We start from the raw sequence: 16212 nt of genomic DNA on the forward strand, positions 1-16212 counted from the left end.
CGTCTAGATTGGCACGGATGCTTTTCCGCAAAAGCGCTTTTTGCGGAAAAGCATCTGTGCCAATCTAGACGCGCTTTTGCGCAAAAAAGCCCCGATTGCCATTTTCACGATCGGGGCTTTTTTGCGCAAAACAAATCTGAGCTGTCTACACTGGCCCTTTTGCGCAAAAGCTTTGCGCAAAAGGGACTTTTGCCCGAATGGGAGCAGCATAGTATTTCCGCAAGAAGCACTGATTTCAGACAGTAGGAAGTCAGTGTTCTTGCGGAAATTCAAGCGGCCAGTGTAGACAGCTGACAAGTTTTTCTGCAAGGAAAAACTTGCCAGTCTAGACACAGCCCTCCTGTCTTGTGGGGCAGCACCCAAGTCTCTGTTCTGGATGTCTCCTCTTGGTGCATTGGGATTGAGAACCACTTGGGTTTGGCCCAGCTGCCCTTCCATCATGACAGAGGGTGGCTGGGCCAAAGCTGTTGGATGGCATTGTGACCTGTCACAGGGGATGGCAGCACCACTCAGATGTGACAGGGTAGCTGTGCTGTCACCAAGGGTGATCAGACCAAACCTGAGTGGCAGGGTGAGACCATGCCCAGAGTGGGAGGCTGAGACCAGCTCTGTGGGATCAGAGGCGCTGCTGAGGAGGAGGAGGAGGGTGTAGGTTCAAGCAGCAGCCTCCCCCATCTGGGAAACACTGGCTCTGGTGCCCACGCAGATCCAGGGTCTGACTAAGAGCCTGGCGCCTAGCTGGGAGCCTGGGCACGCTGCAGAGCACTAGGGCGCCGGGCCCCTGGGCTCTCAGGAGCCAGGCCCTGTTGGTGACTCAGGATACAGCATAGCACAGCTCACTTCCCCCAGCCCCTCCCTTTCGCCACACACCCCGTCATAAAGTCAATGGCATTCACCGCCCACTTCTGACTGATTGTGACTGACAGCCAATGGAATCCAAGGAGCCTGCTCAATCGCCTCACAACCTGCCAATAGCTGAGTAGCTACTGGGTGTGCGTTTGCCCACCCCCACGCCGGCAGCCTGACCAACCTCAGGCCGCTTTGGGGGAGAGTGGCGTGGGCACCTCCCAATCGAATTGCACGCGAGGTTGCTAAGGGGTAGTTGGTAGCGAGACCGGCCCGGGTGCAAACCGATGGGAGCCGGTGCCGGAAGCGTCGAGAACAGCGGCCGGACTTGACTTACAGGTGAGGCGGGCAGGAGCCGAGACCCCACCGCGTAGCACCCCGGGGGCAGGGCGGCTCCACGCCGCAGGGGAGCGGAGTAACGATGGGTTGGTCTCCCCCCGCCATTTCGTGAGGGGAAAGCGAGCCAGGCAGGGATCGCGTGCACCCCTCCCCCCTGCGCATTCATGTGGGGGGACCGGGCAGGGATCGGGTGCACCCCTCCCCCCTGCGCATTCATGTGGGGGGACCGGGCAGGGATCGCGTGCACCCCTCCCCCCTGCGCATTCATGTGGGGGGACCGGGCAGGGATCGGGTGCACCCCTCCCCCCTGCGCATTCATGTGGGGGGACCGGGCAGGGATCGCGTGCACCCCTCCCCCCTGCGCATTCATGTGGGGGGACCGGGCAGGGATCGCGTGCACCCCTCCCCCCTGCGCATTCATGTGGGGGGACCGGGCAGGGATCGCGTGCACCCCTCCCCCCTGCGCATTCATGTGGGGGGACCGGGCAGGGATCGCGTGCACCCCTCCCCCCTGCTCATTCATGTGGGGGGACCGGGCAGGGATCGCGTGCACCCCTCCCCCCTGCGCATTCATGTGGGGGGACCGGGCAGGGATCGGGTGCACCCCTCCCCCCTGCGCATTCATGTGGGGGGACCGGGCAGGGATCGCGTGCACCCCTCCCCCCTGCGCATTCATGTGGGGGGACCGGGCAGGGATCGCGTGCACCCCTCCCCCCTGCGCATTCATGTGGGGGGACCGGGCAGGGATCCCGTGCACCCCCTCCCCCCTGCGCATTCATGTGGGGGGACCGGGCAGGGATCCCGTGCACCCCCTCCCCCCTGCGCATTCATGTGGGGGGACCGGGCAGGGATCGCGTGCACCCCCTCCCCCCTGCGCATTCATGTGGGGGGACCGGGCAGGGATCGCGTGCACCCCTCCCCCCTGCGCATTCATGTGGGGGGGACAGGGCAGGGATCGCGTGCACCCCTCCCCCCTGCGCATTCATGTGGGGGGACCGGGCAGGAATCGCGTGCACCCCTCCCCCCTGCGCATTCATGTGGGGGGACCGGGCAGGGATCGCGTGCACCCCTCCCCACTGCGCATTCATGTGGGGGGGACAGGGCAGGGATCGCGTGCACCCCTCCCCACTCTGTATTCATGTGGGGGGGACCGGGCAGGGATCCAGTGCACCCCTCCCCCCTGCGCATTCATGTGGGGGGGACAGGGCAGGGATCCCGTGCACCCCCTCCCCACTGCGCATTCATGTGGGGGGGACCGGGCAGGGATCGCGTGCACCCCTCCCCACTCTGTATTCATATGGGGGGGACCGGGCAGGGATCGCGTGCACCCCCTCCCCACTGCGCATTCATGTGGGGGGACCGGGCAGGAATCCCGTACACCCCCTCCCCACTCCGCATTCATGTGGGGGGGACCGGGCAGGGATCGCGTACACCCTCTCCCCACTCCGCATTCATGTGGGGGGGGACCGGCAGGGATCGCGTGCACCCCCTCCCCACTGCGCATTCATGTGGGGGGACCGGGCAGGGATCGCGTGCACCCCCTCCCCACTGCGCATTCATGTGGGGGGGACAGGGCAGGGATCGCGTGCACCCCCTCCCCACTGCGCATTCATATGGGGGGGACCGGGCAGGGATCGCGTGCACCCCCTCCCCACTGCGCATTCATATGGGGGGGACCGGGCAGGGATCGCGTGCACCCCCTCCCCACTGCGCATTCATGTGGGGGGACCGGGCAGGAATCCCGTACACCCCCTCCCCACTCCGCATTCATGTGGGGGGGACCGGGCAGGGATCGCGTACACCCTCTCCCCACTCCGCATTCATGTGGGGGGGGACCGGCAGGGATCGCGTGCACCCCCTCCCCACTGCGCATTCATGTGGGGGGGACAGGGCAGGGATCGCGTACACCCTCTCCCCACTCCGCATTCATGTGGGGGGGGACCGGCAGGGATCGCGTGCACCCCCTCCCCACTGCGCATTCATGTGGGGGGGACCGGGCAGGGATCGCGTTCACCCCTCCCCACTTCCTATTCATATGTGGGGGACCGGGCAGGCATCGCGTGCACCCCCTCCCCACTCTGTATTCATATGGGGGGGACCGGGCAGGCATCGCGTGGCCCTTCCCCCACTCTACGTTCATATGTTGGGGGGGTTGGCCTGTCTCCCCCCCCTCCACATTTATATGGGGGTGGGGAAGAAGCAGGCAGGGATCTAGTGTCCCCCACCCCACATACATACGGGGGTAAAGAACTTGGCAGGGATTGAGTGGTCCCTCCTCGACCCTGAATTCATATGGAGGAGGAGCTGGACAGGGTTCTAGTGTCCCTCCTCCAAACCTGAATTCATATGGCGGGGGGGGGGGGGGGAAACATAGGCGACTGGTACCTGCAGGAGAGTGGGTGCAGGGAGGGTGATGCAGAAGAAAGGAATGAACATGAGAGAGCACTCCATTTAGCAATTAATATTTTGGCAGAAGCCCTGGGTGGTGATACATCTCCTGGGTGCTACCACAAGTGGGGAGCAGTGAGCTGGCCGGGGATCAAGTGTTGCACCACTCTACATTCATATGTGGGGGAAAAGGGTGGAGGGAAGCTAGGAAGGGATTGAATATCCTCCCCACCCTGCATTCATACGGGGGGAGGGAAGGACAGGGATCAAGTGTCGCTCTCCACTCTGTATTCATATGGGAGGGAGAAAGTAGGGATGTGAAAGGTTAACTGGTTATCCAGTTAACTGGTGAGCATCACCCTAAACTGGTAATGCTTACTGGTTCTAGTAAGCCAGTGGGTGCTGGAGCAGTTCTCTGCCTGGCATGGATAGGGGGTACTCTTGTCCAAAGTAGGAATGTTAAAATGCAGTTAATTAACTAGTTGAGTAGTCAATGGAATTTCCATCGACTACTCAACTAGTCGATAGGCACTTCCGCATTCCTCCTTTGAAAGGTACAAGAAACTCAGCCAGCCAGAAGTCCTGCTGGCTGCACCTGTCCTGTCTGCTTTGAAATGTACAAGAGTTCCCAGAATGGGTTCCATGCAGCATGGAGCCTGGGATCTGCTGGGGACTCTCTAGCTGATCCCGGGCTTCCCACAGCTTCAGCAGAACCCAAGGTGAGCTGGGGACTTCCCAGCTGACTCTGGTTTGTGTGTGGCTTTTCAGCCCCCAAGTTCTGGGGAAATGCTGCGTGGAGTCCAGGGTCCCCAGCTGACCCCAGGCTCCACAGCTGCCCTTTGAAACATGGAGGCAGCATTTCAAAGGGGCAGCCGCCACACAGCTGATCTCTGGTTCAGCTGTGCTGTGCTGCTGCTTTGAAGTACCCCTTCACCCCTTTGCTGCCTCTATCTCATAGAGGCAGCAAGTGTATGTGAGGAGGGAATCAGCTAGTCCACAGATGCTTATAGGATAGTTGACTAGTCGACTAGCCCTTAACATCCTTAGCCCCTGTCTGTGGCAGGCCCAGGTGTCCTGCAGACAGGGGCTGTGTCAATGGGGAGCCTGGGTGCCCCGCTAGCAAGGGCTGGGGGCAGGAGCCCAATGGATTGGGTGATACTCCGGCCTGGATCCTGCTTAGTTGGTTAACTATTTAAATATTAGGTCAAACTTAATTTTAAATGGTTAACCAGGGCTTTACTTCCCTAGGAAGACATGCCAGGCAATAATTGAGTGTTTCCCCCACCTCCCCTCCCCACCCCACGTCCATGGGGGAGAGCTGGACAGGACTGAGCTCCCTTCCCTGTTCCACACCTGTCTAATTGGGCAGAGCCAAGCAGGGATTAACAGCCCCTACCTGCCTCACATTCATCTAGTTGAAGGGATCAAATGTCCCTTCTCTCCATCCATCTAGTTGGGGGTAGCTGGGCAGAGATCAGGTGGTTTTGTTTCTTTGCTCCCTATCTCTCCATCTGAGGGGACCCTTAGGTGGGAATCAAGGACCATTCTCTTTCTCTCTCATGTGTTTGGCACTCTCCTTCACCTGTGGATGGTGGTGTCTTCCCTTCCTCAGCAGAGCAAAGAGCCCTTATTGCGCACACAATTATTGCACACGTCTTAGTGATCTGTCACCCAGTTCAAAATTACCCCAGAATCACAGGCTTTCATCTGCACTTTACAAGAGCCGATGGCTCAACTGGATTATCATCACCCGAATATTCTCTGGCAATCTTAATCTGCTTTTTCTCTTTAATATGCTGCTTCACCCCCACCCCCATGACAAAAAATTCTCACCCTTTCTGAGGCTTTACACCTCTGGATATTTGCAACCTGTACTCATGTCTTGTCCTTTTCCCATCCCCTGTCTCTATTTAGCTGTACTATATGGCTGTGTCTACATTGGCACCCATTTCCGGAAAAGGGATGCTAATGAGACACTTTGGAATTGCAAATGCCGCGGGGGATTTAAATATTCCCCACGGCATTTCCATGAACATGGCTGCCGCTTTTTTCCGGCTCGGGGCTTTGCCGGAGAAAAGCGCCAGTCTAGATGGGATCTTTCGGAAAATAAAGCCTTTTCCGGAAGATCTCTTATTCCTCTTAAAATCAGGAATAAGGGATCTTCCGGAAAAGGCTTTATTTTCCGTAAGATCCATCTAGACTGGCGCTTTTCTCCGGCAAAGCCCCGAGCCGGAAAAAAGCGGCAGCCATGTTCATGCAAATGTCGCGGGGGATATTTAAATCCCCCGCTGCATTTGCAATTCCGAAGTGTCTCATTAGCATCCCTTTTCCGGAAATGGGTGCCAATGTAGACATAGCCTATGTGTTTAATTCTTTGTAATTCAATCCCTACAGCCATTGTCTACCAGGTGCAGTTATTTCAGTGCTATATAAAGGGATAGTTGCTTCCCAGTTTGGTAATATGATGCCTTTGTATGTGCTGTTCAAAATTGCATTAGCCTCTATTGCTCCCATATCATAGTGCAAAATCATTTCTTGTTTGCTATCCGCTATCACCCTAAAGTCTCCTTCAGTTGTTACTGCCTTCCAGGTATCACTGTCCCATAAGGAGAGAACTTCTGGGTTATTTTCCTTACTCTGTAGGTTGTAGCTATTTAATCTCTTGTTTTTCTTGTATTACTACGTTTTGCTTCCTGGTGTCTGAAATACCCTTACATATATATAACCCCTGCTGCACTTTTTCAGCCTCCCCCTCCAAAAAAAATTCTTGTCATTGTTTTAAAACCTCATACAAGGATCTATAAGTGTGCTACAAAAATGGGCTTGTATCGCTATCTCCATTTTGTAGCTAGATTACCGAGTCACAAAGATGAAATGATCACAAGCTGATGGTGGTAGACCCAGAGCCAAAAGTCAAGTCTAACTTCAGTCTGGCATTCTATCTACTGGATGCTTTCCTCTCTGCTGCCTCCTTTCCCTGCCAACTCCTAGCACCTGATCTATTTCTGAGGCAAGATGGATGAAGTAATATTTTTGATTGTGCACTGCGTGAAGTACACCACAAGTCATGATAAGCATGTGTAGGATCCTTGGATCTTGAAGACGCATTGGGGGGTTGCAGATCATTGTAGCAGAGAGAATATGTCTGCAGGGTTTGCATCTGCTGTTTTGGCAGGGGGTAGGTGCGGCTTCGTGTTGTGCTTTGGTCTGTAGGAAGCTGGTTATTTGATGACAATTTTGGAGAAGATGCGGGGTTGTTTGACAACAAGAAGAGAGGATTCAGGAAAGATTTCCTTCCGTTTCTTTCAGGATGGGGTCCCCGAAGAGTATGGATTACAGTTGTTTGATTCTACATATGTGGTGATAGGTGACAGTGAGGGTTGTGCTGTCAGAGCAGGGTTTATTTTTATATTGAAGCAGGTTTGCTTGGAGGATTTGGGTGGCTTATTTCATGCTGCGATGTACTTCTCTGGTGGAGTGCCCTTGTTTGCTGGAGGCTGTTTTGAATGTGTTGTGATATATATCCCAGACTTTCTTGCTAGAGAATATTCCCTGGTATCTGAGTGTCTGGCTGAAGATAACATATTTCTTGTTTTGTTTGGGAGTGGTTACTGGACCTGTGAAAGTAGGAGTGGTTATCCGTGGATTTCCTATATATATGGTTGTCTGTAGGGTTCCATTGTTGAAGCTGGTTGTTGTGTCCAGGAAGTTTATGTTAGTGTAAGAGCATTCCAGAGAGAATTTAATGGACCAGCAGTAGTTGTTAAAGTTGTGATGGATTTTAAGTCATCCGTCCAGAGGATGAAAATATCGTTGTCTTAGATAATTATTTTTGTGGTGCTTTTGTCCAGAAATTCTCTCAAGGTGAAGTTTGTGTCATATTGGGGAGCCATCCTAGGATCCATGGCAGTTCCCATGGTATTTGTGGTAAAATGTAAAATTGTTATGGGTGAGGATTAAATGGAGGAGTTATCAGAGTGTTTGGGGTGGATGTCTGAGGGTTGTCCATTGTCTTATCTGTGCCAGCCAGCTATGCCACCATTGGGAAGAATGTTGGTGAATAGGTAGGTGACATCCATGGCTGCAAGGATGATGTTCTGAGGAAGGTTGTTAATATTGCAGAGTTTGTGGAGGAAGTAGGTTGGGTTCTGAAGGAAGCTGGCCCTTTGTATGGTGAGAGGTTTGAGGATGGTTTTTATGAAACCTGGTAGAGTGTCATAGCCAGATGTGCCACATCTGCCAGGATTGCCTTTCTTTGGATCTTGGGAAGTATGCCAAAGGTCCTTGGGGTGAGTTTGCGGGGTGAGAGTTTGCAGAATTGATCTTGGAGTTTGATATTCTTATTTTCCTGGGTAAATTGTAGTGTGTGGGGTCATCAAGTTCTTTATTGTAGGTGCTGTCAGAGTTGGTGGTAGGCCTCATTCACATAGTCTCCTGGCTGAGGACTATGATGGCCTGCACCCCTTTTGTCTGCAGGTTTGATTACTATCTTATGGTTCATGGACTGTCTAGCTGTCTTCTCAGCAGTGGAGAGGTTGTGATGAATGTGATGTTTTTAAGGATTTCACAGTCACAATTTTTTGGCAGGTCTAATACAAGGTATTACCTCACCCATCTTGTCTCTCTAATAGACTGGACCAACACAGCTACAACAACAATGCCATATTTCTTGTATTTTGTAACAAACTCTAGGTGTCCCTTGACTGTCACTTGCAGTCTGTTCAGTTGTCCATCTGAGTGACAGTTCTCTATCCAGTTCAGTTAGAGTTTTCAGGTAAGATTTCATGTTATACATTATCAAATATTGTACTGTAATTCATGAATTACAGCTGTTACGTTTCTTTCATCAACTGATGTAACTTGAAAAAAACCAACCTTCCGCCTTGTCTGCAATGACTAGTTCTTTATAAGCCCATAAATACATATCCCCATTTTATTAGCCCCTCAATAACTACTTGTATTGGTTCTGATTGATGATATAGTTTTCCTATTGTCATGGTAAGTACCAGCACTGCTGCTTCTCTTTTTTTCTAAGATGGCTACCATGCTTGTATGCATGTGCACATGTGAGCTTGCTCTCCACAGTTAAGCTAGAAATGCCTGTGACTTATTAATTGAATCAACTGGTACAAAGTGTTCAGCTTTTCACTTTATTACTTTTTATCAATAGCTGTTTTACTGAGCTACATTAATATTACTGTCTATTTCTCATAACTCTCAATTTCAGTGAGATGGGCTTTAAAAATAGCTCAGCCATTTTAGAATTCTCACAGTGCCCTTCTTCATATTATTAAATTTACTTCCTTTCATGTTTGGTTCCCCCTTTTGTATTTCTAACAACTGGACTTTGACTATATCCTCATTCTACCTTTTTTGGTCCGCATTCCTTTAGTTTCCTCTGACCACTGCAAACCTTAACTCAGTTCTTGTATGCTGATTTGGTAGTCACTTCAAAGGAAGCTTGTGCAGACTCTGGTGTTTTCTCCTGTTCCAGTGGAGGTGTATAGAGCCCTGTAAATCTGTGCACATCTGCTTTGTCTGTGGACCATGTTTGAGGATAGTGGATTGGATGCAGATACACATTTTGTATCTGTGCAGGGCTCTAGCAAAGCATTCATTTTGCTTCATCCTCTTGAAGGCTTTGTTAGTGAGGGGACAGGAGAGAAAGCTGCATCTCTAGAGGTCTGGATACAATAGGTTTTAATCTGTGTTTTATTTAATAATCTTCTGTCATGTATATCTTATAGGACATATTTGCAGCCTTTTTGAACTATGCATACTTGAGGGCTTGTCTGTATTTACAACGTGGCAGCTGCACCCTTTTAGTGAAGAGCCTGCCTATGCCAATGGGAAAGCTTCTCCAGTCAGTGTAGGTACTCCACCTCTCTGAATGATGGCCACCTATGTCAGCAGGAGAAGCCCTCCTGTCAGCATAGTGTTGTCTGCACTCTGGAGAGGTCAGTGTAACTGTTGCTTGGATTTTTCACACCCCTGAGTGATGTCACACCGACATAAGTTGGTATTATAGACTGAGTCTCAATGGCAGCTGTCCTAGGCTTTACTGGTTCTGGAGAGGGATAAGCTCTTCCTGTTTTTCCTGGAGATGAAGTAGCTTCTTACAGGAAAGACTGTGGCTATATATCCCCTTTATCACCATCCATGGCTATGAAAAACAGCTTCTTCAGCAGAGAGCTTTCGAGTAAACTTTTTATAACCTTTTCTCTTCAGGTGAGATTTGTGTTTCCTGGTTAGTGAGCTAATCCAACTCTTTGCTGTCAGATTAGCACTGCTATAAAGCATCGTAAATGGGAGTAGCACTTGTGGTAAATGTATAGACACACCTTCAGAAATGCTTCCCTATCCTGAAGGGCATGCCATCTAAATTAATACCAATGCTGCTGTGGGTGGAAGTAATAGTCGAGGGGAATGAAGTGATGACAGAATAACCAGACTAACACTGTGGATTTGCTTGACAGGTACAAGTCAAGGTCATCCCAAGTTTTAGAATATTGGTTTGGGTGTCTGGCACTCAGGTGCTATAGAGAGAGCTATGAACAAAGCAGTTAGAAATTAGTAAGCACAAAATTGGTTGCTCACTGGACAGGGATTTGTAGCATCCGTTGGCTATCTGAGCTGCTTTGTGTTTAACAATTGTAAGTAAACAGTTTGCTAATTGCAGTAATGACTCATTTGGCCTTTCTGTTCCTCTTTTGTGTTTACAAAAGATTTCAGATTAATTTTAGTGGTGGCATTAGTATTTTATAACAAACATGTTCAGTGACCAGTAATATTTACCCAGTATAAATCTTGACATACAAGATTTCAGACTGGGCACAAATTAGCTTTTAGCCAAATTTTGCTGTACGTGTCTGGTCCAGTGGTTTCACCTGCTTTAGTAGCAATATTTTGTATGGAATGTTAAGGTTTCCTGAAGTTCTGTTAGTGTTTCCGAATTCTTTTCAATTGTGGTTTTGGGTCTGTTCTAAAGATCATTCAATGTATAATGTGTACAGGCAGTCCCCGACTTACGCGGATCCGACTTACGTCGGATCCGCACTTACGAACGGAGCTTTCTCGCCCCAGAAGTCGGGGCGAGAAAGCCCCGTTCGTAAGCTGCTCCGGTGCCCCTGGTCTGCTGGAGACCATCTCCAGCAGACCAGGGGCACCGGGCGGGTTCCCGCGCTTCTGAGGCTTTGCCAGAGCAAAGCCTCAGAAGCGCGGGAACCGCTGCTGCTGCCCCTTGAGACCCGGTGCCTGTGGTCTGCTGGGGACCGTCCCCAGCAGACCACAGGCACCGGGTCTCAAGGGGCAGCAGCAGCGGTTCCCCGCGCCTCTGAGGCTTTGCTCCGGCAAAGCCTCAGAGGCGCGGGACCCCCCCGCGGCTGCGGCTTCAGTCCGGGAGCCTGTGGTCTGCTGGGGACCGTCCCCAGCAGACCACAGGCACCCAGACTGAAGCCGCAGCCGCGGCGGGGTCCCGCGCCTCTGAGGCTTTGCCAGAGCAAAGCCTCAGAGGCGCGGCACCCCGCTGCCGCTGCGGCTCTGCTCCCCGTGTCCCTGATCTGCTGGGGGGGGGGGCGCAGCTAGTGTGCTCCCCCCCCCCAGCAGACCAGGCTTTTGTTTTGGACTCTGGGGCAGAGCAGCTGGGGCACTGCCGATTGGTCCTGCAGCGCCCGTGGGCACTACTGGACCAACCCGGCAGCACCCCAGCTGCTCTGCCCCAGGTCCTGATTCAGCCGCTGCTGGTCAGTTTCAGCAGCGGCTGAATCAGGACGCCTGGGGCAGAGCAGATGGGGTGCTGCTGGGTTGGTCCAGTAGCACCCCAGCTGCTCTGCCCCAGGCGTCCCCAAGTCAGCTTCTGCTGAAACTGACCAGCGCTGACTACAGGAAGCCCCAGGCAGAGTTGCTCTGCCCCGGGCTTCCTGGAATCAGCTGCTGATCAGTTTCAGCAGCAGCTGACTTGGGGACGCCTGGGGTTCTTAAGTTGATTCTGTATGTAAGTCAGAACTGGCGGTCAGTTTCAGCAGTGTCTGAATCTGGACGCCAGTTCCGACTTACATACAGATTCAACTTAAGAACAAACCTACAGTCCCTATCTTGTACGTAACCCGGGGACTGCCTGTATTTGTGTTGTAAAACATTACATAAATGTTAAAATAAGCCTCACCAGCTGCTGTAAATCTAAAATGTAGGGATGTGAATGTGTATCTGTGTACATGGTTAACCGATGAGCCTAAGCTCATCTGTTAATCCTCATGGTTACATGCAGGCCCCTCCCCCACTGCCTCTGTATCAGAGGCAGCAGCACAGAGAAGGGGAAGGGAAGCAGGAGCTGACTTTTAAGACAGCTTCTCCCATGTGCTAGCTCCTATGGAGCATCCTTTTCCCACCACCCTTTGCGGTTGCTGCCCCCGACAGAAGCACCGGTGCGGGGAGAGGGTAGGCAGGAGCCTGTATTCATGGAGAGCCAGCTAAAAGCCGGCTTCCCACATGTCCCAGCTACCGCAGAGCTACCTGCCCCTCTGTGCTGTTGCCTCTGTATCAGAGGCAGCAGGGAGGAAAGGGAGAGAGGCGGGAACTAGTTTTGATGGAGCCAGCCCCCCATGCTGCTGCCTCCCACACCCCAATCCTGACTTTGCCTCCCAACATCTCCACCCTCTGCCTTGAGCCGCCCCCAACTTGACATTCCCCAACTCCCTGCCTTGAGCCTCCCACGTTCCGTCCTACACTTATGTTTCTTATAGGTACTGTCCTATCACAGTTTCCTTCAACCTCCTGTCCTGAAGGCCCCTTCCCTCCGGGGTTGCAATATAGCAGTACTTGTAACTTTTACTCTGCTGTATTTTATAATATTTGAGGCTGACCTATTCATTGGACTTTGTCTCTTCTTTACTTTACAGAGATAATTGTGGTGAGTGCTCAGCCCGGAATGGGACAATGTATATTTCTTGCTCAGTAGCAACTCCTGCAGCTGACTTCTGATGTGTCCTGTTCCCAGTCTTCTTGGCTGAAAACAGTTCTGATGTGGGAACTTTGACTGTGTAGAGAGAAGAATCCTTGGACTCTCTACCAGGAGGGCTCAGTAATTTATACATAAAGCTTGGACAGTATGGCTGTGATTTTTTTTTTTTAATACTGTGAGGGAACCTGACAGGTCTCATAGATAGGTAGTTAAATAGGTCCTGTTTTAATAGGCCTAAAATATCAGATTACAACTTTCTGTTGTTTCATTTAGCTATGACTTGGCGCCAGCAACATCCTGCCCAGGGCTTTCCTGAAGCATTGACGAGACTGTGCAGTAAGGAAGCGCTGTTGTAAATGTTCTGAGATTTGTGTATTTCCGTTGTGCATCATGTAACTTCACTGCAGTGTTAGTATGTTAGGTAAATAACTTGCTACACAGTATTGCACACTTGCTGAAGGAGGGGGTTGGTCATTTTTCTTCCACATAAATTGTTGAGACCTACAAGTTTGCCTGGGTTTTTTAGTTTTGTTTCCTGTTTAAACAAGTTCTTTACCATAATTCATGAAATATTCATGTTGCAGTTACCCTACAGAATAAGGACAAATATGTGGAGGTTAGTTCTTGGGGTTCCAGCACACAAAGGATTCTCTGTTTACAGTGTTGCCAATTAAATGGGGGCAGGGCCTTGGTTCTGCTTTAATCTGATGAATCAACCTACTATTATCTTGAAGCAGAGTGACAGACTCGTCTTTTCAGATACATGCATAAAGGACTTCAGCTATGTCTGCACTATGGCACATCAGTTGTACCCAAGAGATTTTGTTTCCCAGCCTAATCATTGTTTTAGACAAGATATTCTCCATATTCTGAGATCTGACCAGGCTGATGTACCTTACTGTGGCAAAATGCATTACAATGATTCTATACCTAGCCTTGATCAATGTTACTTGTGAGTAATACTGAATATATTTCTGAATGCAGTTTCCATTAGGGGTGTTAAATGTCGGTTAATTGAATAGTCGATTAATCTCATGAATTCTTATTGGTTAGTTGACTATTCTATAGTCCCCGGGGGTAGGGCTGGCAACCAGTGCGGTCTGGCCCCACTCCCAAGGAGCCCCCTGCCACTCTGCGCTGCTGCCTCTGTTAGAGAAGCAGCAGTGCAGGGTGCCAGTTGGGAGCTGGTCTGCAAGGGGAGACGGTTTAAAAACCATCTCCCCTCACAGACCAGCTGGCTGTCGTCTCATGCGGCTGCCTCTGATACAGAGGCAGCAGCGTGGGGTGGCAGCAGCCCCTGTCCGGAGAAGGTGGGGGGCTGAGCTCCTGGACCCGGCCTGAGAAGGAACTGAGCCATGCTACTTGGTCACCTGGGTTCTAATACACTTTAAATGCAGAGCTACAGTGGGAGTAGGTCCCAGATCCAGTGTGAACCAGGACTGAGCCAGGCTGCTGGCCAGATTGCTTAAAAATGTATTGGCAAGGGAAGGGGGGGGGAAGTATGTGGTCTAGCATTAATCTATAAGCCTTTGCTTATTGGTTAATCGACTACACTATTACATCCATAGTTTCCATATGATTTAGCTTGGTCTGCCTCATTCCCTGTTATTTCATAAACATGTTTGCATTTTGAGTAGTGGGAGCAAACAGGGAAGGCTTGGAATGTTCTTGGGTTTCTTTGCTTTGAGATGAAATGAATCCAGCTGACACTCTTTATCAAGGCAATAACAGAGCCCCAATGGTTTTGTATGAGTGTACTTCTGACTTGTACACCCTGTGGTTATATGTACTGAAATTGCCATATTTCTTTTTGACAAGCAGGCCTTTGCTAGGCTGCTTTGTGAAAAGTTAATTGGAGCAGCAGTGAATATTATAGAGATTCTCTCAAATGGGTTAAGAAAACTTCAGATTTGGAATAAGGATGTTAAGTGGTGGGTACTAATTGTGTGGTCGATAGGGGAAGGCTTATTCAGTCCCAGCTCGTGCCGGGTCCAAAAGCTACACCCAGTGTGGCTCTGCAGTTTAAATGTAGTAAGAGCTGGGAGTGCAGACAGCCCGGCTCCTACTACATTTAAACTGTGGAGGCGCAGCGGGGGTAGGTCCCAGACCTGGTGCGAGCCAGGACTGAGCAAGCCCGGCTTACGCCAGGTTCAGTAGCTACCACTGTTGTGGCTCTGAATTTTAAATATAGTAAAAGCCTGATAGAGGTAGCAGTGCGGGGGTGGGTTGTGGTGGGGACAGGCAGCACCTCGGAGATGGTGCTGGGGGGGGAATCTGTCTTTTAATATGCTCTTCCTTTGAGCTCTAATTTTGGCACAAAACTGTGAGTGGTCTTTCAGCACTGAATTGTATGCTATACCTTTCATTTGTTCAGTTTGCCCTAATAGGGCTTGTCTGCACAACCTTTTCACTACAAGCTGGGAATGAATCTAGCCTGCCACTGTCTGTCTGGGGGGCTCTGCTAATGCACATTAACAGCAGCTAATGTGCTTGGAGTAATGTTGTCTCAAAGGGGATTAGATTACCTTCACAGGTGCTAAATAAGGAGACCTGAAGTCCATGATTTCCAACCAGTTCTGAAGCAGTAGTCACTGGCTACTGCTGTAGTTAACTAGTCACACTCTGTCATCCAAATAGCCACATTGTTCAAGCCAACTAGCCACACTCAACTGGCCAAATAGCCACATGTGACTAGTGGCTAGCATGTTGGACACCACAGCCCTAAGTTCATGGTCTCTGTCAAATCATGCTTCTTAGGACTTCCTTCCAAATGATCAAAAATTCCTTTGGGTGGCCTTTCAGCTTTTGGCATATACCCTCTTTGCTGAATATTTTCTGAGGAAAAGGCAGAACAAAAATTCTTATTTGTGTTGATTGTGGATGTGAACATAATGGCTAGTTACGACATATGGCTTCTAATATGCTAACTTGTTAATAATTGGTCAAAAGCATGCTGAATTTCCTTTGAGAAGATAGGAAGCATACAATCTTAGGAACTTTCCTGTAAAGACAAATATTATTGATTGAAGCAGTGGAGAGCCTGGCTAATAGAATGTTCTCTAAAATACATGCAGAGATGCTGAGTGGAGTCATGAAGGGGAGAATGCAGAGCTGCAATTATCTTCAGAAGTTGGATTCCAAATTAGTGTTAGTATGTCTATAGGGGATTGGAAGAGCTCATAGTGAAGTGTAAGTGACTGGTCTCTGAAGCTATATCCATTTCACTTGCCTTAATGCAGTGTCATGGCATGAGTTTTTGCCATGAGTGTTGGCACACATGTACAATTAAGTGTTAATTAAGTGGGTAATGTCTGAACCTCCTGATTACTGGCACAGTCTTGCTAAAGAGTGATCTGTTATAACGTGATGCCAGAAGTGTGGAAGTCAAACAGTTTGTAAATGAGCTTCTGTCCATCAGAATTCTCTTGGCTAAGCCTGTGTTAAAGCAATGGAAATTATTTTTTCAGTGTGACGGCTTAGCACTTCCATAGTGCTGGTGCTGCATGGTTTACAGAAAGCTGAGAAGAGACCTGGTAGACCCATGCAAAGGCAGGAAATCCTGGGAGATATCTATGATGTTTGCACAGTATCACTTCTTTCATGTCCTGAGTTCTCATTTGCTAGGCTTACTTTTATTTACAGCATGTGTGAATTTCACAGTGCTGCAATGAAAGGGGGAC

The 16212-nt window shown here is 50.3% G+C and overlaps 1 protein-coding gene across 2 annotated transcripts in view; it reads left to right on the forward strand.

The window, feature by feature from the left end:
* The first annotated feature begins 534 nt into the window (after positions 1 to 534).
* The window catches only part of ABHD2 (abhydrolase domain containing 2, acylglycerol lipase), a 77582-nt gene continuing 61904 nt past the window's right edge, over positions 535 to 16212 (forward strand). The window contains exons 1-2 of one of the 2 annotated variants that reach the window (XM_075897068.1): positions 535 to 1185; positions 12806 to 12953. The gene's annotated coding sequence lies outside the window, so the exon portion shown is untranslated. The remainder of the gene's footprint in view (positions 1186 to 12805; positions 12954 to 16212) is intronic. The other variant, XM_075897067.1, reaches the window with a different exon arrangement.

The sequence above is a fragment of the Pelodiscus sinensis genome, chromosome 14, assembly GCF_049634645.1.
Source record: "Pelodiscus sinensis isolate JC-2024 chromosome 14, ASM4963464v1, whole genome shotgun sequence".
NCBI lineage: Eukaryota > Metazoa > Chordata > Testudines > Trionychidae > Pelodiscus > Pelodiscus sinensis.